The sequence below is a fragment of the Calonectris borealis genome, chromosome 5 (assembly GCF_964195595.1).
Source record: "Calonectris borealis chromosome 5, bCalBor7.hap1.2, whole genome shotgun sequence".
Lineage (NCBI taxonomy): Eukaryota > Metazoa > Chordata > Aves > Procellariiformes > Procellariidae > Calonectris > Calonectris borealis.
The window spans coordinates 17,653,278-17,660,706 of NC_134316.1; the positions used below are offsets into that span (position 1 = coordinate 17,653,278).

General features: G+C 45.2%; 1 long non-coding RNA gene across 1 annotated transcript; it reads left to right on the forward strand.

Moving 5' to 3' along the window:
- Positions 1-1,380: 1,380 nt before the first annotated feature.
- LOC142083257 (uncharacterized) lies at positions 1,381-4,248 on the forward strand. Its single transcript, XR_012674004.1, has 4 exons — positions 1,381-1,550; positions 1,808-1,919; positions 3,679-3,892; positions 4,134-4,248. It is a non-coding gene; the product is annotated as an uncharacterized LOC142083257 (long non-coding RNA).
- The last annotated feature ends 3,181 nt before the right edge of the window (positions 4,249-7,429 follow it).

Below are 7,429 nucleotides of genomic sequence, written 5' to 3' on the forward strand. Positions count from 1 at the left end.
TCAAGATGGATGCAAATCTCCTGCCGATCTCCGCTGAGCAGGAGGGAGCTGTGGGGAGCTGCGTTCCCGGCCATGGCCGCAGCCCCTGTTCCCCTAGCAGCCTTGGCCGTGCCCAGGCAGAGATGGTGGGGCAGGTGATCAGGGTCTCGAGGCTTGCCCTGGCAAATATTTCTTCTGCATGCCACTATGAAGAGATCTGCCAAGTCATGTTAACACCCTTACCTGGGCAAATGTCCCGTCCTTGCCACACGTAACACCTTGGGGAAAATTTCAGCCTGAAAGCTTCAAAATCAACTGCAAAAAATTCAATATAATCAGTTCCCAGGATACCTCTAAAATACAAATGCTGCAAACAGAATTGGAGGGTTAGGGTTAGATTTCTTTGATTTTTCGGAAGCTGCTCAACTTGCTTGGTGCTGTCCTTTTTTACAGAGTTCCCAGTCCTCTCTTTGCATCTGTGTGTGCGTGTGTGTATATCTACTGCAGTGTATGCAGAGATACAAATTTTTTTTTTTTTTAATCTGCTTCCAAACTGCAGTTCTCTCAGCGGTATTTTGTTTGATTTGCACAGCAAAGTGTGTTTTTCCTCTACAAAATAAGCAAAAGAGGTGCAGAGTCACATGCTTATATCTGGGTTATGCCATTTTAGTTGTATGTAATTGTAGCTTTATTTTTATGTATTTTCTTTTGGTTTTCTGCTAATATGCATACTGTGCTGCTAATCTTCATGATGAGTTTTTCCTGAGGATGCTTAGCCAGTACAAAACTCTGACCTGTCTACTAACGATGGTAAAGACATATACTTCCTAAGACAAACTTTTTTTTCTGCTTGCTCCAATTCAGCCTAACCATCTGCATAATGCACACCTATTTTTTATATTTCATTGATGCTGTGCTCAAACAGAGTGGTGGACTCCGTGCACAAGTACATCATCAGGTCCTTTCCAGGTCTATTTGCAATTGTGGTAGTCAGCAAATTACCCTGAACCATATGGGATCAGCAGAGAGCTTTTCACTCATTTCCAAAGAGCCTGAAGTCTTACTGTTTGTTTCTTACCAGACATAGGATATCACTCTGGAGCTCAAAAAGGAAAAGTGCTAATGTGTCATGAGAACTTCATATGGCAAGTCAGTGTATGCCATTTGCATGTCACATTATTTCACAGATCTGAGACACAATTTTAAAAATCTCTTGATGGAACATGCATGCCTCTCCCTGAAGTGCTTCTTGTGCTCCTCGGCCTGAGCTGCACCTTCTTTGGAAACAAGTAAGTACGGTTCCACTAAAATAAACAGGGATATACCGATCAGTATATATTATATTCTTTACATAAATAAATGCAAAAGACTGCCTTCCCTGGCCTCCACTGTCAGTTTTACAGCATGTAGTGAAGAACTTAAGGACGGATGGGAAGCATCTGGAAGTAGAGTTTTAGCCATATGAAGGAATTCTTGATAGGAAGAAAGCTGGAGAAAGCCCGCACCTTCTGCAATATTTTCCCCAGCTACTCTCTTGCCACACTAATTTGTACCTGCAATGGATATCTCAGGTAAAAGACTTCATCTTCTTCACCCAAATACAGCAGATTTCCAGTAAGATATATGTACATGTGCACATATACATTCAAAGAGGGAGAGTGAGTGCTTATTTATGTGTGTGTTTTGCATGACAGGAGTATCAGTGGGTTTTGAGTGATTGCTTTGTCCTCACTTACTCCAGTGTGACTCCACCAGCTTCTCTGGTACTGAACCAAAATACCTGAGCATACCACTAAACGAATATTCGTTCCCATGCTTTGTTATACAGATGTGTTGCAGAGCAGAAACAAACTGATCCTGAGGCCAAACATGTGGTATGGATTGTGGTTGCAAAGATCAGTGATGAGGACAGCACCCTCCAATTACTCCAGTAGTTTCTGGTAAATCTTTCCTTTTTTTCTCCTTTTAAAAAAAAATATTTATTAATAAAATGATTATGAAACACTCCATTCCTATTCACATCCTGAGCAGTGAACCAGAGACATTTCATAACACTGGTGAAAATTTACACTATCAATCACTTTTTTGTGATAGGAGTGTTTTGGGTCTTGCCAGACACGACTGTGTCTAAAGCTCTGCTGGTGCCATGTGCTTCACAGGCTGCCCTGGTGAGTGTGCTGGCAAGTTCATCAAGAGCTGCTGCCTGCAAAAATGAGGTCTTGATGCATGTATGGGGTTTGGGATTTTTTTTCTTTGACTATGTTTTAAAGCTGGCCACAGTTTCCTGTGCAAGTTGAACTAAGTGTTCGCAGCATGCCCCAATGTCAGTTCCGTGTGACTCAACGTGTCAAAAGCTAGGTTGGTGCGCGCAGCCTTGCTTTTCCCTAGCGCCTGACTCACAGTGCCAGCATCCGCTGGTGGTGGAGGTCCCTGTTCCTGGTGTTCAAAGCTACATGTGGGTCTCTGCTGGTACACAGCAAAAGGTTGTCAGAAGTTTGACAACAATAGCACAGAAATGTGCTCTTTGTGGCTCTGGGACTCGTTGCTTCAAAATGTCACGGAGATAAAGAATTTAGCTAGATTCAAATTTGGGTTCAGCATTACATGAAAACAGGACTGTTGAGAAGTAAATAATCAGAAAAATATTTGGAAAGGTTGCAAAGTGCCAAGTTTTGAAGACTTAAACCAGACTCTATGAGCTGGCAGAACGTCTCTGAGGGGAACAATTTATCCTGCCAGAAGTTTCTTGCAAATGCTCCTAAATCAGCACTGTCAGAGTCAGCCTCTGGGGTCTACTTAAGATGACCACGGGCCTGATTGATTTTTAGGTACCAAACAACAGAAAATAAGATTATATCAGAGATTAATCCATGATACGTAACTGTGACCACAACTAATGTGATAGACATCATGTACAATCGCAGTAGAGAAAGCAAAACCAGTCATGAAAAATAGAATGTGCCAACCAAGAAATGACTCAGTCTTTGCAGCATTTCAGTAAAAATATCTTTGACAATCTTCATGCACCCACTTACACTCATATATAGTGTGAGTAGCTTAAAACGTCTAAACTTGTCTCACAATCTCGGGTCAAACGGAAATCACTCATTAAAGGAAAAAATGGTAAATATGATTTAAGCACTTTTGAAAGGCATTGTGCTGGCATGCCCTCATAGCAAACTGCTTTGGTATCTGGAGAACAAGCACAAAGTGGATGGATAGATTTCCCTACATTGGCACGGTAATGTGCCTCACTCTAGTCCCAAAAGACTGTCCCATCTGAGGGTGAGAGTTTTTTGGCTGAGGAGATCAGGCAGTATCTGCTGTAGCCCATGATGTGATCGATCATCCTGCCCCCACACCCGGACCGAGCCTGCACATGCTCCCATCAGCTACTGGGCAACTGTGAGGCATCAGCCCCCTCTATTTGGGCTGGATCAGCTTTAGCCTAGTGACCCAGGGAGCTCTTTGTATCCCATTTCTAATGCTTTGAAACATTCTCCTTGCTCAGCTGCCACAGGAGTGTCGGTTCCCCGCACTCCCCCCGTGCTTGTTCAGCAGCACTGCACGCTTCCTTGGCGCTCTCAGTGCACCCTGATAATGAGTTGATTTGCACATTACAGCTGTTGGCCCCCTCCATTTGATGGCCAGCAGCATTCAGCATTTTCTGTCTCATCCCAGTGACCCTTCCTCTGCCAGGTTGTAGCTCCAGGGACACGGGTGGACGGAGACCCTGTACACCAGCTGGGGACCTACGAGGATGTTTCTGCAGCAAGGAGCCACGGAGGCTGCCAGCTCCTCGCACTGGAGGAGAGCTCGGCATTGATGGCCACCACCTGCACGTGGCTGGAGCGCTGACAGCCCCACCATCCAAGGCCTGGTGAAAACACCCTAACCTTTCCTTATCAGCAAGGTGGGCCTAAATAAATGCCAAGGACAGAAGCACGGCAGCTCAAATGGAGAAAATATATCCTGCTTATCATTACAGCTCGCAATAACATCAAGTCAGCTTGGCTAAAGTTCAGCTCTTTACTCCAGCCTTCATCTGTGCTGTCATGCTTGTTCTCATGTTATCCATAAAGGTGTTAAACAGATTTTCCATCTCACTTTGTGGTTTTGACACATGTATAACAGTTTTTTTTCCCTGTGCTTAGGTTTTCCCTGGAGCTATGATCTCCAAACACAGCTCAGGAAGCTAATGATGCTTAGTTTGGAGATCTGGGTCTCCCTGCCTCAGCCACGCTGACTGGTGTCATCTAGCCCTGTTGTAGCTGAGGAAACCAGGTATTCAGCGAGCTACTTCTTAACTGTGAAAGAATTTGTCCTCTTCTAGGCCTAGGGTGGGAGTTCTAACAGCCATTTAATTCTGCTCTTGAGGAATCTCAGTTCTCTCACTTTGATGAGAAAAAACTCTACAATTCTTTTCACAATTCCACTCTTTACCTATTCACATCCTTTTTTAAGATAATCTAGACTGTCATACATAAATTACTATGGGACAGTAATCACTACCTGATACAAAAAAAAGAGGGAACAAATACAGAAAAAGATTTTTTTTCTGTCTTCTTGCTTTTAGTGATGTCTCTTCCCTCAGTAGGGACTTGTGACTCCTATTATTGCACTGTCTGCTTACCAGCTCAGTAGACAGAGTCCAGAAGCCTGCTGAATTAGGTAAGTGTACAGTTATTTTTAACCAAGTTGAACGTTACATGTTCGTATGGCATGTTGTGCAACAGATATACACTGGTGTCATATGACATTCTGTCCAGACACTTGTCCTAAATTTAGCTCTAAATTTAACCTGAGAAATGTAGGGCAAATAATTAAATGTCAGCCCTGCAAAACAAACCTGTTGCATTGTGATTTGAACTTAAAGGAGGCATAAACCTCTGGTCCTCTCTCAAGCGTGCCCAAAGCAGTCAGTGCAGGACAACGAAGCTTTCTCAGTGGCAGTATAAAGGACAGTTCATTTGATCAGGGCTTCAGGTACTGTATTTATTACATACGAATTTGACCGCACAGCAATAACAGCACTGGGTAAATGGCGATGATGGTGCAGTGTCCTTTAGCACAGTCTATTCTGGTTCTTTCACTCCTCTTGTCTGCACAGCAACTGATGATGTCCCAGGCCTGGCCATCTCATTGGGGGAGCAGGCCAGTGTAGCATGGCAGGAGTCAATGTGGATGACAGCTTGTCCCCCTGCTTTGAGTTTCTGAGTCCCATGGCAGCAAACCCACTTCCAGTTGGGGTGGCCAGAAGCCACCTTCAGCATTCATCCCAAGCCAGGCTGCAGCCCATCTCTCAGGAACCAAAACCACCCACTTCCCCCTGGAGCTGTGCACAGGAGGGTCCTGCTCTGCCTTGCTACTCCGGTAGCACCTGCTAGCCTTAGTTTTACTCCAAGCATATAGAAAGTCGTAATTCCCTGAACTTAATTGTGCTCAAAGTTACGGACATTTCTGCAAGCTGCTGAATTTAGGTAGGGGCATCTTTTGTTTTTCAAGGGCTGTTTATCTGTGGCAACAGTAAAGCAAAGACAGATACATATCCAGAAAGCCTGTTGTTCTGATGTCACTGAGGGAAGGGAAGCAGATTAATGCAACAGGTCTTATTGCATACAGCAGGCACAACAGTTAGAAACAAATTAGTCTTAAAGGAATTAAAGGGTACTAGAGAAATGCATCAAAAGAAACTTTTTTCATAAACTAGCCTAAGGGATCAAATGGAGAGGTAAACACCCATTGTATATTTCCAAAGACTGCTTTAAAAAAACGGTGGAAAGGTGGTTTCCTGTCAAAATCAATTTCACATTTCCATCATTGCTGTTTTGGAGTTGCTGTTTTTCCCAGGACCTTTGCTATTCACAGCAGCTTGTGTCTCTTGTTGCCATTCTCATCCTCCTGCTCCCCTGCAAGAGCCTCGGAGCAATGGGGTTGCAGCAAAACCTCTGAATTTTGTGGATTTTGTAAAGGTCAAGAAAAAGACACGTCTTTCATTAGAATTCTTACTAACATACATTATAACATAAGATAAATGACATTTGCACAGCAAAGAGTAACTAAAAGATAATGTTTATGCTTTCCATCTTCCTCCAAAGAACATGTATTTGTTTATAAAGTCTTTGGGTTGTGTTCACTCCGTATTAGCATTTCATGTTCCCTCTGACTGATTCCTCTTTCAGTTTGAGTCAGTGGATGTGACCTTATGATGACATTTGCAGAGAGGCAGTGACTGCAGTAGCTGCACGCTCTTCCAAAGCTCACTGGCAGGCCAGGTCCGGGCTGATACCTGAATCATCAGATACCTGAAATGAGACTTAGGACCCTGGGTGTTCCCCTTTGTGCTCATGTCGTATTTCCAGAGGAGTGAGGACTCATAGAATCATAGAATCATTAATGTTGGAGAAGACCTCTAAGATTATCAAGTCCAACCATTAACCCAACACCACCATGCCCACTAAACCATGTCCCTAAGCGCCTCATCTACACGTCTTTTAAATACTTCCAGGGATGGTGACTCAACCACTTCCCTGGGCAGCCTGTTCCAACGTTTAATCACTCTTTCAGTAAAGAAATTTTTCCTAATGTCCAATCTAAACCTCCCTTGGCACAACTTGAGGCCGTTTCCTCTCGTCCTATCGTTTGTTATTTGGGAGAAGAGACCAACACCCACCTCGCTACAACCTCCTTTCAGGTAGTTGTAGAGAGCGATGACGTCTCCCCTCAGCCTCCTCTTCTCCAGGCTAAACAGTCCCAGTTCCCTCAGCCGCTCCTCATCAGACTTGTGCTCCAGGCCCTTCACCAGCTTCGTTGCCCTCCTCTGGACACGCTCCAGCACCTCCATGTCCTTCTTGTAGTGAGGGGCCCAAAACTGAACACAGTATTCGAGGTGCGGCCTCACCAGTGCCATGTACAGGGGCACGATCACCTCCCTACTTCTGCTGGCCACACTATTTCTGATACAGGCCAGGATGCCGTTGGCCTTCTTGGCCACCTGGGCACACTGCCGGCTCATGTTCAGCCGGCTGTCAATCAGCACCCCCAGGTCCTTTTCCTCTGGGCAGCTTTCCAGCCACTCTTCCCCAAGCCTGTAGCGTTGCCTGGGGTTGTTGTGGCCGAAGTGCAGGACCCGGCACTTGGCCTTGTTGAACCTCATACAGTTGGCCTCAGCCCATCGATCCAGCCTGTCCAGGTCCCTCTGCAGAGCCTTCCTACCCTCGAGCAGACCAACACTCCCGCCCAGCTTGGTGTCATCTGCAAACTTACTGAGGGAGCACTCGATCCCCTCATCCAGATCATTGATAAAGATATTGAACAAGACCGGCCCCAAAACTGAGCCCTGGGGAACACCGCTCGTGACCGGCCACCAACTGGATTTAACTCCGTTCACCACAACTCTCTGCGCCCGGCTGTCCAGCCAGTTCTTTACCCAGCGAAGAGTGCACCTGTC